The sequence below is a fragment of the Taudactylus pleione genome, unplaced genomic scaffold (genome assembly GCF_031769625.1).
Source record: "Taudactylus pleione unplaced genomic scaffold, aTauple2 ptg000086l, whole genome shotgun sequence".
NCBI lineage: Eukaryota > Metazoa > Chordata > Amphibia > Anura > Myobatrachidae > Taudactylus > Taudactylus pleione.
This window is the reverse complement of record NW_028284488.1, coordinates 13,470,677-13,492,891: the sequence shown is the minus strand read 5'-3', so window position 1 is coordinate 13,492,891 and position 22,215 is coordinate 13,470,677. Positions and strand designations below refer to the sequence as shown.

General features: G+C 44.6%; 1 protein-coding gene across 1 annotated transcript in view; it reads right to left on the bottom strand.

The window, feature by feature from the left end:
- PFKFB3 (6-phosphofructo-2-kinase/fructose-2,6-biphosphatase 3) overlaps window positions 1-22,215 on the bottom strand; it is a 71,201-nt gene that overhangs the window by 17,396 nt on the left and 31,590 nt on the right. The gene's annotated exons all lie outside the window — the stretch shown is intronic.

The following is a 22,215-nucleotide window of genomic DNA, read 5'->3' as shown; positions in this document are numbered from 1 at the left end:
CACAATGCAGTGCGCCCAGTAGCGGTATCCCCTTATGCAGTGCCCTTTATATGGTGCTCCCAGTAGTAGTCCCCCCCACTATGCAGTGCCCTTTATATAGTGCCCCCAGCAGTAATCCCCCCCATGCAGTTTTCCCAGTAGTGGTCCCCTTATGCAGGCACCCTGTAGTTATCGCCCCTATCCAGTGCCCCCTGTAGTGGCCCTTCCTATTATTGCCCCCAGTAGTGGTCCCCCGAGTGCAGTGCCTCTAGTAGTAGGCCCCTTTTATAATGCCCCCAGTGGTAGTTCCCCCCCAAGTAGTAGTCCCCAGTAGAGGTTCCCCCTCCCGATTAAGTACCCCCAGTAGTAGCCCCCCCCAGTAGAGGTCCTCCCAATGGCGCCCCCAGTAGTAGCCACCCCTCCCCCAGTAGAGGTCCCCCCAGTAGTAGCCACCCCCCTCCCCCGTTGTGCAGATAGGTTAAAAAATACAGTCAGGTCCAAAAAATATTGGGACATTGACAGAATTTTCATATTTTGGCCTCTATTCACCACCACAATGGCTTTGAAATGAAACAAACAAGATGTGCTTTAACTGCAGACTTTCAGATTTAATTTGATGGTAATTACATCCAAATCAGGTGAACGGTGTAGGAATTACAATGGTTTCTATATGTGCCTCCCACTTTTTAAGGGGCCAAAAGTAATGGGACAAACTAAACAATCCTAAATCTAACTTTCACTTTTTAATACTTTGTTGCAAATCCTTTACCTGCAATTACAGACTGAAGTCTGGAACGCATAGACATCACCAGATGCTGGATTTCATCCCTGGTGATGCTCTGCCAGGCCTCTACTGCAAATGTCTTCAGTTCCTGCTTGTTCTTGGGGCATTTTCCCTTCAGTTTTGTCTTCATCAAGTGAAATGCATGCTCAATCGGATTCAGGTCAGGGGATTGACTTGGCCATTGCATAACATTCCACTTTTTAGCCTTAAAAAACTCTTTGGTTGCTTTTGCAGTATGCTTCGGGTCATTGTCCATCTGCACTGTGAGGCGCCGTCCAATGAGTTCTGAAGCATTTGACTGAATATGAGCATATAATATTGCCCGAAACACTTCAGAATTCATTCTGCTGCTTTTGTCAGCAGTCACATCATCAATAAATACAAGGGAACCAGTTCCATTGGCAGCCATACATGCCCACGCCATGACACTACCACCACCATGCTTCACTGATGAGGTGGTATGTTTTGGATCATGAGTAGTTCCTTTCCTTCTCCATACTCTTCTCTTGCCATCACTCTGGTACAAGTTGATCTTTGTCTCATCTGTCCATAGGATGTTGTTCCAGAACTGTAATGGCTTTTTTAGATGTTGTTTGGCAAACTCTAATCTGGTCTTCCTGTTTTCGTGGCTCACTAATGGTTTGCATCTTGTGGTGAACCCTCTATATTCACTTTTGTGAAGTCTTCTCTTGATTGTTGACTTTGACACATATACATCTACCTCCTGGAGAGTGTTCTTGATTTGGCCAACTGTTGTGAAGGGGTTTTTCTTCACCAGGGAGATAATTCTTCTGTCATCCACCATAGTTGTTTTCCGTGGTCTTCCGGCTCTTTTGGAGTTGCTGAGCTCTCTGGTGCGTTCTTTCTTTTTAAGAATGTTCCAGTTGATTTGGCCACACCTAATGTTTTTGCTATCTCTCTGATGGGTTTGTTTTGATTTTTCAGCCTAATGATGGCTTGCTTCACTGATAGTGACAGCTCTTTGGATCTCATATTGAGAGTTGACAGCAACTGATTCCAAATGCAAATGTCACACCTAGAATCAACTCCAGACCTTTTACCTGCTTAATTGATAATGAAATAACGAGGGAATAGCCCACACCTGTCCATGAAATAGCTTTTGAGTTGATAGTCCCATTACTTTTGGCCCCTTAAAAAGTGGGAGGCACCTATTGAAACTGTTGTAATTCCTACACCGTTCACCCAATTTGGATGTAATTACCCTCAAATTAAATCTGAAAGACTGCAGTTAAAGAACATCTTTTGTTTCATTTCAAAACCATTGTGGTGGTGAATAGAGGCCAAAATCTGAACATTCTGTCAATGTCCCAATATTTATGGACCTGACTGTATATACACTGCTCAAAAAAATAAAGGGAAGACTAAAATAACACATCCTAGATCTGAATGAATGAAATATTCTTATTAAATACTTTGTTCTTTACATAGTTGAATGTGCTGACACCAAAATCACACAAAAATTATGATTGGAAAGCAAATTTATTAACCCATGGAGGTCTGGTTTTGGAGCCACACTCAAAATTAAAGTGGAAAAACACACTACAGGCTGCTCCAACTTTGATGTAATGTCCTTAAAACAAGTCAAACTGAGGCTCAGTAGTTTGTGTGGCCTCCACGTGCCTGTATGACCTCCCTAAAACGCCTGGGCATGCTCCTGATGAGATGGCAGATGGACTCCTGAGGGATCTCCTCCCAGACCTGGACTAAAGCATCTGCCAACTCCTGGACAGTCTGTGGTGCAACGTGGCGTTGGTGGATGGAGCGAGACATGATGTCCCAGATGTGCTCAATTGGATTCAGGTCTGGGGAACGGGCGGGCCAGTCCATAGCATCAATGCCTTCGTCTTGCAGGAACTGCTCACACACTCGAGCCACATGAGGTCTAGCATTGTCTTGCATTAGGAGGAACCCAGGGCCAACCGCACCAGCATATGGTCTCACAAGGGGTCTGAGGATCTCATCTCGGTACCTAATGGCAATCAGGCTACCTCTAGTGAGCACATGGAGGGCAGTGCGGCCCCCCAAAGAAATGCCACCCAACACCATTACTGACCCACTGCCAAACCGGTCATGCTGGAGGATGTTGCAGGCAGCAGAACGTTCTCCTTGACGTCTCCAGACTCTGTCACGTTTGTCACATGTGCTCAGTGTGAACCTGCGTTCATGTGTGAAGAGCACAGGGCACCAGTGGCGAATTTGCCAATCTTGTTGTTCGCTGGCAAATGCCAAACGTCCTGCACGTGTTGGAGTCATGCACTGTGTCATGGAGTCTGTTTCTGACTGCTTGAGCAGACACATGCACATTTGTGGCCTGCTGGAGGTCATTTTGTAGGGCTCTGGCAGTGCTCCTCCTGTTCCTCCTTGCAAAAAGGGGGAGGTAGCGGTCCTGCTGCTGGGTTGTGGCCCTCCTACGGCCTCCTCCATGTCTCCTGATGTACTGGCCTGTCTCTTGGTAGCACCTCCATGCTCTGGACACTACGCTGACAGACAAAGCAAACCTTCTTGCCACAGCTCCCATTGATGTGCCATCCTGGATGAGTTGCACTACCTGAGCCACTTGTGTGGGTTGTAGACTCCGTCTCATGCTACCACTAGAGTGAAAGCACTGCCAGCATTCAAAAGTGACCAAAACATCAGCCAAAAAGCATAGGAACTGAGAAGTGGTCTGTGGTCATCACCTGCAGAACCACTCCTTTATTGGGGGTGTCTTGCTAATTGCCTATAATTTCCACCTGTTGTCTATTCCATTTGCACAACAGCATGTGAAATTGATTGTCAATCAATGTTGCTTCCTAAGTGGACAGTTTGATTTCACAGAAGTGTGAATGACTTTGAGTTACATTGTGTTGTTTAAGTGTTCCCTGTATTTTTTTGAGCAGTATATATATATATATAACAATATACTTGCCTAAATCCCTGCTCCTGCTCCTGTCCGCGACGCCGCTCCCGCCCGCCAGTCCGCCCGGGCTGGCGCGCTCAGCATTATGGGAGAGACGTCATGGCATCAGTTCCATTACCCACTGCAGGAGCCGGACAGAAGTCCGGCTCTTGCAGTGGGTGCTGCAGCAGTCAATGAGAGTCTATCTGACTCTCATTGGCTGCTGTTTAACACACGCATCGCCGCCAGCGCTGGCGGCGATGCGTGTGTTATGCACAGCCTGAGCCCGCCTCCTAGCGCTATTGGGCAAGCGCTCAGGGGGAGGGAACGGGCTCAGCTGTGAAGCACAGGACCGGCGCTGGAAGCCTAGCGCCGGTCCTGTGTAAATGTGTAGCGCTGACCGCACTCATTGTGGTCGGCGCTACACTGGCTAACTAGGGCGGGCCGGTACCATGGCCGGCGGCGTTCCCCCGTACCGCCAGTCCAACGGTGCCCAGGGCACGCACCCCGCTCGCCCTGCCCTAGTTACGCCACTGTATATATATATATATACACAAGAAAAGAAAGCTGGCACTCGAATGCTCCTCTGACAACATGCGCCGGTGCCCTTCTAAATTACCAGCCCTGAACAGGGATGGAAACACGACATATAGAACAAAAATAGACGGCACTCTGGCGACTTTAAAAAATACACTAGACCCCGTAAATCAGGTCAACGTTTCAGAACACTTTACTTGGGTTCTTTCGTCAGGATGAAAGAAAGAACCCAAGTAGTGTTCTAAAACGTTGACCTGATTTACGGGGTCTAGTGTATTTTTTAAAGTCGCCAGAGTGCCGTCTATTTTTGTTCTATATATATATATATATATATATACACACACTATTTTAACGTTTTTGAGCTTATGCATCATTAACATACGTTCATATTATAATACAATCCGGCCTTTTTGTGTTATGCAGATTTGGAAATGGAATGTATCATGCGTGTACGCTTATACCACTCAATTATTAAAATACCCTCTAAATAATGACTTGCTTTGATTATGAATGTATTTGACAAATATAAAATGACCAATATTACAGGTAAATATGTATTTCCATTGTATGTTCATCATCAATATTATTGTTAGAGTTTTTAGGACTTGCGCTGAAATCAGTGATACAATAGGAGACGTGTAAAGCAGATGTAGCTGATGAGGGAGAGGAGTTGATACATTTGTAAATAGTTGACATTTTTACACCAAACCCGAGGGCACTCTGTTATGGTCCCGTGGTGATTGCTATCTGGTGTATCTTTCTTGCTTCCAACTTTCCAAAATCTGAATCCACCACCTGCTGTTCCTATCCTGGTGTGTACAGGACTGAGGCTAATCAGCAGCCTGTCCCGTCTATTGCTATGGTGATTTCTAGCTCATTGTACTGTTACAGCTGTGATTCTCCTGTGAGAGTTCTTATCTTCCTATCATATACATATGTAAGGCGATGCCTTTTGTTCTATTCTCATGCATGTGGTATCCGGAGAACGCATGCTCTCATTGAAAATAGCAGAAACCATTATACAGCATTGTTTCTATAGGTTCCGCACAGTAGTTCCATGTAATATACAGTATTGTGACCTTATTTCATCTTAGTTTCAGATACCTGGAGGAGGTCCTGTGAATAGCTTGGATTATGTTTGATTGTAAGGTAACTGGGAAGCAGAGGTGTCTCTATTAGTGTTACACAATTGCTGCCCCTATCACAGCTGAGTTCACACTGCCACTGAGTTAATAAACTATATGAACAGTTATATATAGGCGCAGTCTAGCTTCCTCCTTCCTTGTACATTGTAGTGATCAGCATAATAATGATGATAGATAGGTACCCTGTGCTGGTAATGAGGAGGCTGGGACCATGGCTGGCGCAGTGTTACTGGGTTATAGGAGGGGGCTACACTGCTCTGTGCATCACGTATGTCACGTTTCCCTGTGCTGCTAAGGGAATCTCCCTCACCCAGCTGCCCTCCTCCCACTGCCAGCCCATTCCTCACATCAGTCGCTCAGCTGTGGACAGAGATGCTCAGCCTCAGACATTCCATGAAGTGAGGTTTCTCAGTCACATGACTTCCCGTCCTTCGGATCTTATTAGAAAAAGTTTTTTGATGCGTATCAGCTGTACAAATAGAGTGCAACTTGCAGTGGTCATTGTATATATTCACACAGCATAATAAAGAAGTAGATAACACTCTCTCTAGGGAGCCCATCTATCATTAACTATTTGTGTTTGGGATATTTGCAAATAATAATATTATTATTACTATAATTTATTTATATGGCGCCACAAGTGTTCCGCAGCACCTTACAAAGTACATAAACAAATTGCAGATACGCGACTTACAGAACAATACAGGACCAGGACATGGATAATATACATTGCTACATTAGCGACTGTAACACCCAGAGAAGCAACAGAGCATAAGCAACCAAGTGTTAGGTGCCCTAGTGGTGAGTAAGAAATAGATGAAACTAAAGTAGGGAGAAGCACAAGAGGGTAGAGGGCCCTGCTCGTAAGAGCTTACATTATTAAGCAATGTATTATATAGCTGCTGCTGTCCTGCCATTTCTGACAGCAGCTGCAAACCCCATAGGTTTCTATGGGGAATGCAATGCTGCCATATTTAGCATTCTGGAGTTTGGCCCCGGCAGCTAACACCATCTAAAGATGGCATTGTGCTGCTGTAGCCTATGGGCTACACATCGCAATACTAGAGGAATCATCCATGGCAATGGCCGCCGTGCATGCGTCGTCTGTAGACCACGCATGCGCAGGAGCGCGGCACAGGAGTGAAGAGACAGTCTCCTTTTGGAGTCCCATCCCTGAGTCGGCTCTTTGATACATGCCGGCGCTAAGATCGTACCCTGCAATGGGATCATGGGCGCCAGTATCACGCCCAGATTGCATTGCAAATGTCTTGTTAATAAATGGGCCCCTAGATACTTATATTGATTTTCTCTATCTTGTACCTTCTAAAATCTCTCGAGCAATATCAAATGAGAATATAAATCATGGTTAAGTTAAAGCTATAGTTGATCAAAGTGGGTCTATGTAAACAAAGTGAATTTTAAAAAGTGGTGCAAGCAATGTTTTTTTAGGTGTACCTAATTTATCTTAAAAATCTACATAAAGACGAAAGACATGGGGCCCCATTAATGAAGTGCCCAATGGCAGAGGCACAATGCAAAATCCTCTTGGCAAGACTGCTTATATCTTTGCCAAAGCTTCACGGGTTCAAGGAGCAAGATAGAGATGCTCCAGAAGAGCAGAGATTGACACTGCTCAATAGGAGGGGGTGGGTTATTCCTTAAGTTGTAAGAGAATGTAAGCTCTTATGAGCAGGGCCCTCCAACCTCTTGTACTTCTCCCTACTTTAGTTTCATCTACTTCTTACTCACCACTAGGGCACCTAACACTTGGCTGTTTATGCTCTGTTGCTTATCTGGGTGTTATGGTCACTAATGTAGCAATATATATTATCCATGTCCTGGTCTTGTATTGTATTGTTCTGTAAGTCACTTGTCTACAATTTGTTTATGTACTTTGTAAGGCGCTGCGGAACACTTGTGGCGCCATATCAATAAATGATAATAATAATAATAAGTTGGGTACGCACTGGGTGATATATCTTTTGCGCAGAGGCGTAAGTAGGTACTTGAAGGCCCTATAGCAAAAGTTTGTAAGGGCCCCTATGTACCACCCAATGATGAAAAATGTATATAATACATATAACTTCGACAAGGAAGATGCCGCCCCCCCCCCCCCTCAGCTCTGGGCCCCATAGCAGCTGCACCCATGGTAGTTACGGCCATGCGTTTGCGGATCGACGGGTGGGTACAGGCAATGTGTCTGTGAACGACCAAAACATCTGAAGATGCGACAAACGACGCAGCGGGAGCGCGCACAGTGTGTACACACTTGACCATTTGATTGAATCATTTGTCGTTCTGATGCTTCGGAATCTGCCAAATCATTCAAAATATCGTCTAGTGTGTAGGGGCCTTAAATGTGCTAAATATGTAGAGGTGACCACTTTCAGGGCCATTTTGTCATGTGTGGAGGGGTGCGCAGCCATTTCCTTTAAGAAAAAGGAATTTGCAGAATCGAATTCTCCACAAGCCTATAGCTGGCAGAGATGGGTTCTCGTCCTATACTTTGAAAGGCTGAGGGTTTACTTTTTTGCACTTCAGTGGAGAAAAGCATTTCTAATTGTACTTTATTTCATAAAGACAGTTTCAATGTCCTGTTCATATTGTTATTGTTTTGTGATAAATAATTTAAGACTTAAATTAGGGGAGCAGTAGTGTTATGTAATGAAATGGATGGCTCTAAAGAGGTAGAAGGTCCAACTTGTTATCTGCAGAAGCATTTCTGGAGAGTGAACCTTGGTGTACATTGGATGGACCCAGGGCCTCAATATGTAGTGTTTGACCGATGCTGCCAACCAGAGCAAAAGTAATGATTGGTACCATAATGGCACCCTGACACCTTTTTCTACACTAAACCAAAAATGACCCACTTCTAAGCGTAACCCGATGGCTGCCAAAATCGAAAACAAAGACTCCTAGTGTTCACCCAACACTGAATACATACAACAAAATGAAAAAATTGGAGTCCTCAGATATCAGCACCCAAATAAAGCAATCGATACGTCAATAAATGTCAATATTGTCTGTAGACGGACCAGATCCCCTTCTTTTTCCTTATAATTCCTCCTCTTGATGTCTCAGAAGTACATGCGGATAAAAAGGAGAGAAAAAGAAGAAGGAGGGATATTTGGTTGGTCCTTTTTATCAAAATTGTGTAGTAGGTGTACTAAAGCTCAATAGACACCTTTAATGCGTACCCTAACTCACATTAGTAAGTGGGTAGGCAATCTCTGAGGTATCTTTAATTTTCTATTATGCCGTCTGTCCCAACAACAGTCCAAACGATAAAATCAATGGTCAAGCGTACCATACTCACATCAGTTGCAAGATGTTCTTTCATATTAAGGTTTCTTTTCCATAAGCACAGGAAAGGATCAGGCCTGGCCCCCTCCACTACAGAGGGGGAGGGAAGGGTCTGCCCTATAGATGAGGATAGCCCGAGCTGTAAACGGCTCTCAGGCCTGCTGTGTACCTGGGTGTGAGAGCCACGTATACAGCGCTCTCCTTATGGTGCCTTTTTCTACGCTGTCATAGAAATTATGGGGGAAGAGATGAATTTCTGAGAGCGCAGCTCCCACACTCTCAGCCAATCATTGCTTCCCTATTCATTTCTATGGCAGTGTCTGCAAGTGACAAGAATCATCATGGATCTTTACAGGGCCAGACCGATAGTTTTTTTTTTTTTTTCTTAAAGAACTCATGGATACCATTGTTTACATGGAATGAAGAGGATGTGATCCATGGATTTTGTGAGTATTAAATTGGAAAACTAGGGCTGTGAGGGTGATTTAAAAAAAAAAAAAGAATTAGTACAATATTCTGTGTTTGTGTCATGTCTTTAATTTTAATATTTCCTTTGCAAGTGGACTACAGCAGGATCTTAATGTCTGTGCATGCTGGCACTTGTTGTTCCACAAGTGCCATTATGCCGAGGTAGGCTTGCTGGGACTTGAAGGTCTTCTGTAATAACAATATTATCAACTCTGTTATTACTATTAACCCTGCACGCACCATCCAGGGGTGCAGGGAATAGGGGGGACCCCAATTTTTTTTGTGGGATTCTTACAATCCCAGCCCTGGGCTGACTAATTGGTTGGCTGGTTAACATTATGGCTGTGTGTCTCCCTACTATAGTGGTAACCCCCCCGGCTAGTTCAGCCCAGTTCTAATTATTGGGACATAGAGGTTTCCCACCTCACAATTTTTCAATATCAGACAAGACTGAAAGGTCCGGGGGTGATTATTGATTTGGGGGGCAACCCCAGACTTTTTTAAATTTAACTATGAGGTAATTAATATTGACTGTAAATGAATGTTATTGATGTTAATAAAGTTGTAGAAACAAAATAGGTCCAAATTACATGATTTTAGCTGTTTTTATAAATTTTTAAAGGAATCCAAAACCAAAACTATTGAGGGTGGTTTTGCTAAAACCAAAACACGACAAATCCAGGCAGATGAGACTGGCCCTGCTCTGCATCAGCAAGCAGTCTCTCTTTGCAGCCCAGCACACAGCAGCGTGTGCTGGGCTGCTCAGCTGACAGGGAGGAGGGAGGGGCGGCATCAGAACAGGGCCCCTCCAGCAAGCCCGGGCCCAGGTAATTAGTACCCGCTCCCCCCCTCTCAGTGCCCCTGGGTACTCCTCCAGCATCCAGCCCACTTCCTAGGAATCCACATTACATGAGGAGGGGTGGGGCCTAATTATAGGATTCTATGATAATTGCATCATTTGGCCCCGTTCCCTATTGATATATGCGCAATTCGCATCATTTTGCCGCAAGGGGCAGGGCTTAATGACAAGATTAGTCCACCCCTGCCCCCATCAATGTCTACCTGCACCTCCTCTCCATGCTTCTCCTGGAGAGGACATTACTAAAGTAGGAAAGTATGACTTAGTGAAGTCTCATGGGCAGTCACACATTACACCATAAAGAGCTAGTAATTATACAATTAGCACAAGTAAGAAATGAGTTACACATTTCTCTAACAACTGAGCCCTTATCTACAAAGTCAATAAGAAGTTCTGAACATTTTAGAAAACAAAGGCCCTCATTCAGAGCCGCTCGTTAGCGGCAGTACGCTCGTTCCGAGTGAAGTTTGCACATCTGCGCATGCGTACGGTTTTTAGTACGCATGCGCGAACCAGTCAGTGCGGCCGAAAATCGTTGGTACGCAATATAGCGAGTGCCTGCTATTTTGAGTGACAGAATGAGGCGTATGTGGGTGGTAACAGGGGAAGGTGCTTGAAAATGGGGAGTGGAGATCCGAACGCAGGCGTGCTTAAAGGTCAAAACGGGCGTTTTATGGGTGTGCATATTTAAAACAGCAGCGTCAGTGACCACGTCACTGGGTTATTTTATAGCCAGAACTGCTCGCAAATTTGTGGTAGCAAACACCAACCACAAGAATAGCGAGCAGTTCATACGCTGGTCGATGTACTCGATTAATCTAATAAATAGCGGACATGACGTAGGATGCGAGCGGCCAGGGGGCGTTTTTAACAAATAAACGAGCGTATGTTTTGCTCGCTCGTTCAGACTTAGAGGTGTGAACAGACTGCAATGTGCGTACGGATCATTTGAATAGCCACCCCTTGTTTTTAAACGAGCGACCACAAATAGCGAACGGCTCTGAATGAGGGCCAATGATCTTAAATTCTTGGAATGTTTCATTTCGCCTCACTTTTTCAAAGGATATCTGACATCTATGTTTTATTATGTTATTGCAAATGGAAGGTGTTCAGTAGCACCTAGAAAAACATTCAATCAGTAATTGAGTAGTAAACGTTTGTGTTTCGGTGTATAGGTAACAAAATCAAACAACCATTATATTTAATGAGCTGGATTAATCACATAATAATGGAGGTGTTCAATACCATGGGACTGCCCAACTGGTGCCCAACAGGCAGATGATGGCTTTAAAGTTCATGGGCGTCACGTAAAGTTTCACGTCAATGAATTTGTGCATTGTAAGTTTGCATTTTGCTGAACCTTTGATGCACTCAGTATACATACAAATCTGGGTTGTAGTTAGGGCTACTTGTGCTTCTAGCGGCTTATTAACAGTGTACAGTAAGGAAATGCAGATGCAAGTTTAGCCTGTTCCTTTGAGACGTGTCTTATTTTGTGTTACATGACCCTTTGGATATGTATTTCAGGAGGTTTAACTTTGCACATGCATATCCAGGTACAGGTTTACAAGCTAATGATGATTATGGCTGTATCTTTGCTCTGGATGTATCTATACACTCTATTTTAGGTTGCATGTATCTTAAGACTTAGGGCCTGTTTCAGCAGCGGACGCAAATGTAATCGCAACTGCAATTGGCTACAGATAGTAGTTGCTAAAATATGCTAATGCTTGCCAAAGCACAGCCGACATAAAGACCCCCACTGCTGCCCTCTCATATTCGTCCAATGTCGCTCTTCTGCTCAAACATCGGTACCATCCATGCACATAAAGTAGACACACAGCAGTTACACCAAGCCTGACCAGTTGCAAACACTGCAAGTCTCCTTGCAAGCAGAGAGCTCCCATGCTGCGTATGCAATAGCAGTGGCTAATTTATGCACGCCCATCAAATGGCAGTCAGACAGGCACCCCTGCATTTTTACGACCACCCCCCGTCACCTGCTTTGCAATGGATTCCTCTGTGCGTCTGTACTGCAATGCAACCACTGGACACGTACAGTGCGGCTTACACGCATGTGTGATGGCAAACAATCGCTCAATCTGCACCCGTAATCGCCATTGTGTATGTTTCTGAATCGGCCATTTAAAAATGTAAACATGCAGGTGCATCTTTGTTCATACCCGAAAGATTCATCGCCCCACAAATATCTGAGCCCTTACATCATCTATAGGACAGTGTTGTAATAGGTTGAAAAGCTAAGACAGTAGTCATTTAAGCTACTATGACATCACTAACCCTGTCTTTGCGCATATCTGAAAAATAAGCCTGCAGACTCCTCAGTTACTGTCTGCCTGTTTAATTAGATAAGCATATCTATGCAACATGGCAACTTGCTGTTGCTAGGCGTAAGAGAACATAATGTACATATTTTGATAAGCATAATCCCATCAGTTGTTTAATGTTTTCTATTTAAATCTGTTTATCACAATATTTGAAATACATTTTTGGTTTTAGGTAAACTCAACAGCTTGGAACACAGGGCCTGATTCAGACCCGTTCGCTAGGCTGCGTTCGCACGTAACCTGCCGATGTTTGCAATCTGCGCATGCGTATAAGACGCAGTGAGCGAGTGCAAACCAGTCCATGCGATCGCGAAGGTCCCTAAACCTAACCCTCCCTGGGGGGGTGTCTAACCCCAACCCTCCCCCCTAGGGGTGCCTAATACTAACTTCCCCCAAAAAACATAACATTAACCCCACTAACTGCCCTAAACCTAACCCCTCCCTCCAGCGGCTAAGAGAACGCACGGCCCGTACTTACCTCAATTGGGCACGCGTCCTCCTGGATTCCGGCATCGGGATTATGGTAGGTGTCGGTATTTCGACGCCTATCATGTATCCTTTGCCGGCATTCAGCAGTCGGTATTGTGACCAGTGGCCGCAACATAACTACATCCCTTATGAAGTTACAGTATGCCAGTTGCACCTTTTAGCTTTGGTCGAAAAAAAGCCAACAACTGATTTCCAGCAAGGCTATACGGGGCAGATTCAATTATCTGTGAGACTATAGGAATGATGATACTTCGCTGGATGTTAGGGTAATATATAGTAAGAAATGAAAGCACCAATCCTGTAATGGACCATTGAGACATGCAAATATTTGAAATATATTGTATTTATTAAGTCACAAAAATTTGTTCTAATATTTCAATCAATACAATAATCATAAAATACCCTATATGATATACTCTGCATGCAAATAACAGCTTATCACAACTATAAAATGTTATACAAGGGAAAAACCAACATCTGTCCCTACTTCTGCAATCCTTATTGCTATGGCTCAGCTCAGTAGTGCCTATCCAGCTTCTATTGGCTCACAATTGCATATACATAAAACATTGTATCTGATCAGGTGAATGAACAAAGCAGCCTTTCATCATGTGTTTTGGAGTATTAACCTCAGACTCCACAGTCTGTGTGGCTTAATATCAAAGACAGGGCCTGATTCAGAGCCGGACGCTCTGACCAGAGCGCTCGCTCTGAATCAGGGCCCTCCCACATGAAAAAGGAGCGGCCTTATGGACGCTCGCATAGCTGTGGGTTACCACCCACAGCTTATGCGAGCGTCCATGATGATGGCCTCGATGGTCAAACCATCGCGACCATCGGGCTTGCGACGGAGACCCTGCGGTAGCATCTCGCTGTCGCAAGCCCTGGAGTGATTTTGGCTCTATCAGAGTGATGTCAGTGGGGCCGGCTTCAGACGGTAGGCGTTCCCATGGGAACGCCTCCCTCTGGCAGCCACGCCCCCGGCACGCCCACCAAAGGGGGCGTGCAGTCAATCAACATCAACAGCACGCCCCCTTTGGTGCTAGACCCGGAGCGACGGACAGCTCGTCGCTATCCGGGTCTCGCGCATGCGCACGACGGAGGGAGCTCCGTCATGCGCAGTGGGGCAACATCGACCCGCTTGCGAGCGTCCTGCGCTCGCGAGCGGGTCTGAATGACCCCCACAGTTCATAGTATGAAACCACTTGGGGCCTGATTCAGAGCCGTTCGCTATTTGCGGTCGTTCGTTCAAAAACAAGGGGTGGCTATTCAAATGATCCTTTCGCAAATTGCAGTCTGTTCCCACCTCTAAGTCTGAACGAGCGCGCAAAACATACGCTCGTTTATTTGATAAAAACGCCCCCTGGCCGCTCGCACCATACGTCATGTCCACTATTTATTAGATTAATCGAGTACATCGTACAGCGTATGAACTGCTCGCTATTCTTGTGGTTGGTTTTTGCTACCACAATTTTGCGAGCAGTTCTGGCTATAAAATAACCCAGTGACGTGGTCAATGACGCTGCTGTTTTAAATATGCACACCCATAAAACGCCCGTTTTGACCTTTAAGCATGCCTGTGATCAGATCTCCACTCCCCGTTTTCAAGCACCTTCCCCTGTTACCACCCACATACGCCTTTTTCTGTCACTCAAATTAGCAGGCATTTGCTATTTTGCGAGCACATGAATTTCGGCCGCACTGACTGGTTCGCGCATGCGTATAACCATCCGTACGCATGCGCAGTTAGGCAAACATCGCTCAGAGCGAACAAGCTGCCGCTTACGAGTGGCTCTGAATCAGGCCCTTAGTTCCCACTTAGTTTTCCACTGTCGCAATTTGATGTCTTTGTTAAATGAATCAACAATGGACACTAAAGTTCCACAGGGTTATCCTCCCAACATTCGTGTCTGTGTTACAATTCTCTTCTCCCAATGCCCTTGACAAAAGTAAACTCAATTGAAATATTGTGAGCCGCTCCTAAATTGATATGTATCGCATTGAGGGCCTGATTCAGATGATTCAGTCGATGGTCGGGCAGTGCGCACACACAGTGTGCGCAATGAGCGTGCGCGAGCCCCGGAGCACCTTCCCCTGTTACCACCCACATACGCCTCTTTCTGTCACTCAAATTAGCAGGCATTCGCTATTTTGCGAGCACATGAATTTCGGCCGCACTGACTCGTTCGCGCATGCGTATAACGATCCGTACGCATGCGCAGTTGGGCAAAGCAGAGCGAACGAGCTGCCGCTTATGAGTGGCTCTGAATCAGGCCCTTAGTTCCCACTTAGTTTTCCACTGTCGCAATTTGATGTCTTTGTTAAATGAATCAACAATGGACACTAAAGTTCCACAGGGTTATCCTCCCAACATTCGTGTCTGTGTTACAATTCTCTTCTCCCAATGCCCTTGACAAAAGTAAACTCAATTGAAATATTGTGAGCGGCTCCTAAATTGATATGTATCGCATTGAGGGCCTGATTCAGATGATTCAGTCGATGGTCGGGCAGTGCGCACACACGGTGTGCGCAATGAGCGTGCGCGAGCCCCGGAGCGAGTGAGACCTTCACTCGCTCGGGGCTCCAGCAAAACAGGGCGGCTGTCGATGTTGATCGACAGCTCACCCCGTTTTGTAGGCGGGTCGGGGGGGTGGCTGCACAAACGGAGGCATTCCCAAAGGAACGCCTGCCGTTTGTGGGCGGCCCTACTGACATCACACGTGATGTCAGTAGTGAACTTCCTGCTCTATTAGAGCAGGAAGTTTACTGGGGCTTGCGGTGGACGAGACCCTACCACAAGGGTCTCGTCGCAAGCCCAATGGTCACGATAATCGCGACCATTGCCAGGCCGCCTGCACAATGCGAGCGGCCTGGAGGCGGATTTTTATAAAAAATATCTGCCCTGATTCAGAGCGAGCGCTCGCAAATAGCGAGCGCCTCTGAATCAGGACCTGAGTTCCACTGGTATTAGCTGCAATAATTCTCCTACACCAGTAACAATGAAGGAGAGACCTGTTGTTGTGAGACTTCTGTAGACCAGCGTAGCTGATCTTACATTGAAATGAATACCGTAAATTAGCTGTACAGGCTCACTTGGTCCATCAGAGGTTAATTGCAGGCCAGGTCTTACCGTCAACTTCATGGCACTGAATCACAGTGGACGTTCCCTCCGGTCCGCTGTCAACTCGCACAACCTCGTGTGATGTTGTGGCTCATGGCAGTAACATCGTGTCCAGCAATGTAGCTGTGGACCGGGGGTCTGTGCGCCGATGCACCGCAGGTACTATCCGCTCACTATGTTCTGGCTTGGGAGGGCTACCCCACTTGCAGGCAGTCAGTCCACTCTAAAGCTCCTCCACAGCCCGCTATGCTTGCAGTGCTCTATCTGCAGCCGTGATATAGGTTCAATTCAGGAACCTTCCTTTCTCAGTTCACACTGTTTAAGCGCAGGCTGTTGGATTACCAGTGGGGAGTCTGTTCTGGATACATGTTCAGGTCCGTAAAGTCCAATGTGTACTCTTGATCTGGGGACACCCTTACCTTAACATGTTTCTTTCTCATTGAGAATTTCTTCAGAAGGATGTCAATGAGCAGGAAGATGCCTATTTTGTAGGAGACTTCCCCCAATCAGATATGGGCCCCATACATCTGCGACAGATTGCCGCAATCCCGTGATGCTGCAACCCGGATTGCTGGTTTGCAGAAATCCAACATGTTGGGTTTCGGCGATTTGACAATTGCGATCAAAAACTGATCGCAATTGTCAAATCGCCGACATTTAACATGTGAAATGCCTACGATCCAGCGATGTATTTTCACCCGGAAACACCGGCATTTCCAATCGCATCGCCGGATCGCGACAAACAGTCAATGATGCATGGGCACCTTTACATTCAATAGTGAGTGCAGCACCTGCAATCTATTTGGTCCCCAATCAAGAGATATCACACAGACTTTCCTTAAGAGAACTGGGAGAGTGTTTTAAATACTATAATCCTATACTAAATGATAATAACAATATAACAAAAAAGTATGTCAGCCTATTTCCAATAAACTATAAGTTAAATGAAAAAAAAATTAAAATAAAAAATACAAAGTGTATAACTATATCTCTTACTATATATATTGCCTCTGGTTTTGGGTGTTGGTGGACCCCTGAGAGAGCTGCCTGCCAATATTCAGCCTTCTCTAGGAGAGCGCCCTATAATCTCTACATATTTATTGATGTTAGGGTAGTAAATCATATCGAAAATAATCACAGCCATGATTTTCTAGATGCAAATATGACTGCTGGTTCATCATCTGTCCCATAAAACTCTGCTTGTTCCATGGCTACTTACTGGTGTTCGTTCACCATCCAGCAATTCAAGTGTTTTCAGCTCTCCACTGGTGCAAGTCATGCTAAATAGGTCATGACGACTAAGGGCTCTATTTATGAACCCCTTTAGCTTAGCTTACTGCTGTTTGTGACTGTTCCGCTTTCGCCATTCATAGATGCTAATAAGGGAAACATTATTATTATTAACGTTTACTCATATAGCGCCAGAATATTCCATTTAGCTTTATAATTAGGAAAACAGTAATAAGACAAGACTGGGTAATAACAGACAGACATAGAGGTAAGAGGGCCCTGATCGCAAGCTTACAATCTCTAGGGAAATAGGATTTTGATACAAAATAATAGGTGATACACATTGCATAGCGGTTCAGCCAGAAAGTCTGACTAGAGATAAGTTGTGCAAGTCAAGAAGATGTGTGAAGTAGGTGTAAGCAAGTCTCTCAAGTAGCTTGGAGGGACAAAGTAGGTGAGAGATTGGACTGCAATTTGAGAGAGTCTAGCTGGGTACACACTATGCGATCCATTGCATCCATATCGCACAGCAGATTGGACGATAAGACGAACGTCGCAATGCTGCTAAATGCAGCATGGAACGATACATTGAGCCTTTCTACATCGCATGGTGCAGTGTGTACGGATGGCACGCTGTATTGTTACATCATGCCGTCCAGTTGGCTGGACGCACACTATTGTGTGGTGTGTGCCCAGCTTTAGGGTCAAAATTGTACTTTTCAAATTAGGAGTAATCACTGCATGGTTGAATAATGATGGAAACATACCAGTAGAGAGAAAGATTGCAAATATTAGTTAAGATTGGGTTGAGCACAGGAGGCAGAGCTATACTGATTTGGGAGGGTATAGGATCAAGAGAAGAGGCAGTATAGTAGGAATATGAAAAGAATGTAGATAGTTCATCTTTATTTGTTGGATCAAATGAAGAGAAGATATGGAAGAGTTTAAGGAAGGAATTGAGAAGGTAACTGTCTAGGAAGAGCATACTATTTAATTTGGGATTTTATCAATCTTATCCTTGAAGTAGGAAGCAAGGTCTTGAGCACTGATAGCAGCCAGTGGGTAGGGTTTGGGAGGAGTATGAAGAAGTGTAAATATATTAAAATGGTGCTTGTGTTTCGAAGCTTGAGCAGAGATGAGAGATTGTAAATATGTTTGTTTGGCAGTGTCCAGAACCTTTCGATAGGAGTAGTAGATAGAAATATGTGAGGAAGTCATCATTAGGAGTATGAGATTTACGTCAATACATTCCTACTTACGTGAAGTTTTGTAGGTGTCTTTTTACTTAAGTATGCCATGGTTGACATCCAAGTCTACATGGAGGTGATGGGTAGCTGAAGCATTTGAACAAGGGCTATTTCTAGAGTTTGGTTAAGATGTGGTACAACAATCTCAGAGGTTAAGTTGTTAAGAGAAGTTGTTACAGAGAAGTGGAAAGTTGTTGAAAATTGTTAGAATTAACATTTATGTGGGTTTGGTAGAATTCCATAATAACCCTTTCACACTGGCCAAATATCCAGGGTTATTGTCGTGTCAACCCAAGTCATGGTTCACTGTAAAAGGGTCCCCAAAAAATAGCAATCCTAACTGGGTAGAGAGCAGGGTTGTACCCAGGTTATGGGGCAGTATAAACGGGTGACATGGGTTCATCCGACCTGGTTCTCATTTATAGCACAGGAATAGCAGGCTCACCAGCACTTAGGGATGATGTCATTTCCAAGCATCAGTAGAAAATGTAACACTGCACTGGGAATAACCAGGGTCAAGCTGCAATGTGAACGGGGTCTGTCCCGGGTTAGAACCATGTTCCAAATCCAGGGTCAGATCCAGGATATGTTTGTAAAAGGGGTATAACTTTAAATAATGGGCAAGTGAGTACAGGTGACAAGGTTGTGTTGGGAGAGAGGGAAAGAAGTGTTAATGAAATCAGAAACTGAGCACAGTCTGAATACAAGAAGTACTTTAAAAGGTGTGAATGTGAGTGTTGGAACCTGTGGTAGAACTGTGAATGTGTAATATTGGATAGTAATATTCCAACCTTGCCTCCTTTACAGTTTTCAGGAGTAGAAGTACATGTGAAGTGGAGACCAGCATGTGAAAGGGCTGGTCTCCACTTCAGAGGCAGTGTCTGATTGTGTTAGCCATATTTCTGTTATTGCTAGAAGGTTGAAGTTATCTGGCTTTGCGAAGTCCCGCCAGGTTGAAATGCAATACGCAAACAGCTGTTGTGCATGCAACTAGTCATTAGCCTGTTGCCAGTAACACAGTGGAGGATGCGAAGGGGGACATCATTAGACCTCGCCAGACAGCTAAGTACTGTTCAATGCTGGTAGCATATTTGTTAGTATCATTGTGATACCAAACAAAATATATCACCAGCATTTAGTATTGGTGTTAAATGGAGCTGCTAAATGAACTCTGGACTGAGGGCCTGATTCAGACCCGCTCGCGAGCGCACAGCGCTCGCAAGCGGGTCGATGGTCCCTCACTGCGCATGCGCACGCCAGAGCCGGCTCCGGCGTGCGCATGCACGAGACCCGGCCAGCGACGGGCGCTCCATCGCTACAGGTCTCGCACCAAAAGGGGGCGGCTGTCGATTTTGATTGCCAGCTCGCCCCGTTTTAGAGCAGGAAGCTCACTAGGGCTTGCGATGGACGAGACCCTACCACAAGGGTCTCGTCGCAAGCCCGATGGTCGCGACCATCACCTGGCCGCTCGCAAAAGCTGTGAGTGGTCACCCACAGCTTAGTGAGCGGCCAGGAGGCCGGCTCACATAAAAATAAATGCCGCCCTGATTCAGAGCAAGCGGTCTGAAAGAGAGTCCGGCTCTGAATCAGGCCCTGAGGCTGATAGCACCTACACACAGAAAGAGTCAATGCTCTAGTGTCCATGAAATGGGCATTATCAAAACAGGACCCGGAAATGCAAACAGTGGCAGCTTGTAACAATCTATTTGCACTAGGAATAGACTCATGATGGTCAACCTTATATAATTTTTTATAATTAGTGAGGAAACAGCAGCTTATATCTTGTTATCCTTAACAATCAAATAAACATGTTTTAGTAGCACCTAATGTACATGTATAAATGTATAGGTGATGTGGGTTGCATTTAACACCTAATACAGCACTATCTGTGTATACGCATTCCTGTATTTAACTATGCGATTATGGTCAAACTATAGTTAATTAATGAAGTAATACAGTAAGTATACTAGTATTTTAAGCAAAGATAACGGCCACAAAAATCCATGGAAGGCTGCTTCTGGCCCAAGGGCTTTCTGTTGGACAACCGTGATATACTGTAGGAGAAGGGAAAGTAAATAAACACATCAAGTATGGACTATAGAACCAACAAGCTGCCTTCAAGGTTTACATGACATTTGTTAATAAAAGGATAGCTGTATGAGGACGCATCTGTACCACATGTACTCACATATACACTAGTGTTATTTATTGGCAGAATCCAATTCACCTACTGTTTTTGGAAACCCACGCAAGCAATGGAAAAACATACAAACTCCACACAAAGAGAGCCTTGGTACAACTGTAGATTTGTTTAGACCTTTTATATATACAATTGTCTATGCTCTATTGTACATATATAATAGAGCATTGAGCTTCATCTTTTAGCCACAGATTTGTATTTATTTAATATGCAGAAGTGTAAAAGTACTGAAGTTGCAATTTAAGTCACTCCATTGTCAGCATGACAATCAGTTCCATACAAAAGTGGATAAACAAAGTTTCACTACCTCCTTTTATTTTGCTGTGTCTAAGCATCAATATATATAATGCAGGCAATAAAATAAAAGTTAGAAAAAGTGACAATTAACTGTTCAACAGATGTACATATTTTTAAATGAAAGTACTTTAATCTGATGTATTTCATGGTACAGCTAAAGATTAATCCAATACATTTTAATAAAATCTAAGTACACCTGCTCGGTAAGGCAATATTTTAAACAGCCAATCATGTGGCAGTAACTCAATGTATAAAAGCATGAAGACATGGTCAAGAGGTTCAGCTCTAGTTTATCCCGAACACCAGAATGAAAACAAATATGTGACTTTGACCATGGAATGATTGTTGATGCTAGATGGGGTTGGTTTGAGTATCAGATCTCTTGGGATTTTCACACAGATCAGTCAAGACATCGTGTAGCTCTCCGGGTATTGTGAAACTACAAGTCCCAGCATACTCTGTTAGCTTCCAGCTCTTGAGTTTAAATAGAATGGTGCGCAAGACAACAAGCATGGAGTGAGCGACAGTCCTATGGGTAAAAATGCCTGGTTAATCAAAGAGATCAAAAGAGTATGGCCAGACTGGTTCAATCTGACAGGAAGGTGAAAGTAACGGAAATATCCTTGGATTAAAACAATGGTATGCACAAAAACATTTCTGAATGCACAGCATATTGTCTGCTGCACAAGACCACACCTGGTTCCACTCCTGTGAGATAAGAACAGGAAACAGGCTCACCAATACTGGACAGTAGACCCCTTAATACCAACTGAGCATTATTTAAAAGTCACAGCCTTCCCGAGTGTTATTGCTTACCATATGAATCCCTTTTTAACAGTCTACCCAAGACCATCGCGACCATCTTTTTGGCCGCTCGCATATGCTGTGGGTGGTCACCCACAGCTATGCGAGCGGCCAGGAGGCCGCTCCATTTTCAGGGAGGAGGGCCCTGATTCAGAGCATTCAGCTCTGAATCAGGCCCTAATTTCACTCATATGGTATGATAAATTGCTATGATACATTGGTATGAATTTGTATCCTGACCATGTGTATCCCTTTATGGCCACAGTCTACCCATCTTCTAATTACTACTTCCAGCAGGATAACATGCAATGCACAAAGCACACATCATCTCAGCTGGGTCCACAAAAATGACAATGACTTAAGTTTACTTCAATGGTCTTCACAGTCTCTAGGCCACAATGCATTATAGCACCTTAAGCCACGTATCCACTTGCCATTATTAATGGGCGATTGTACGATAATGACATCGTTATCGTTCAATAGCTCATTAATCATGCATAAACCGTGC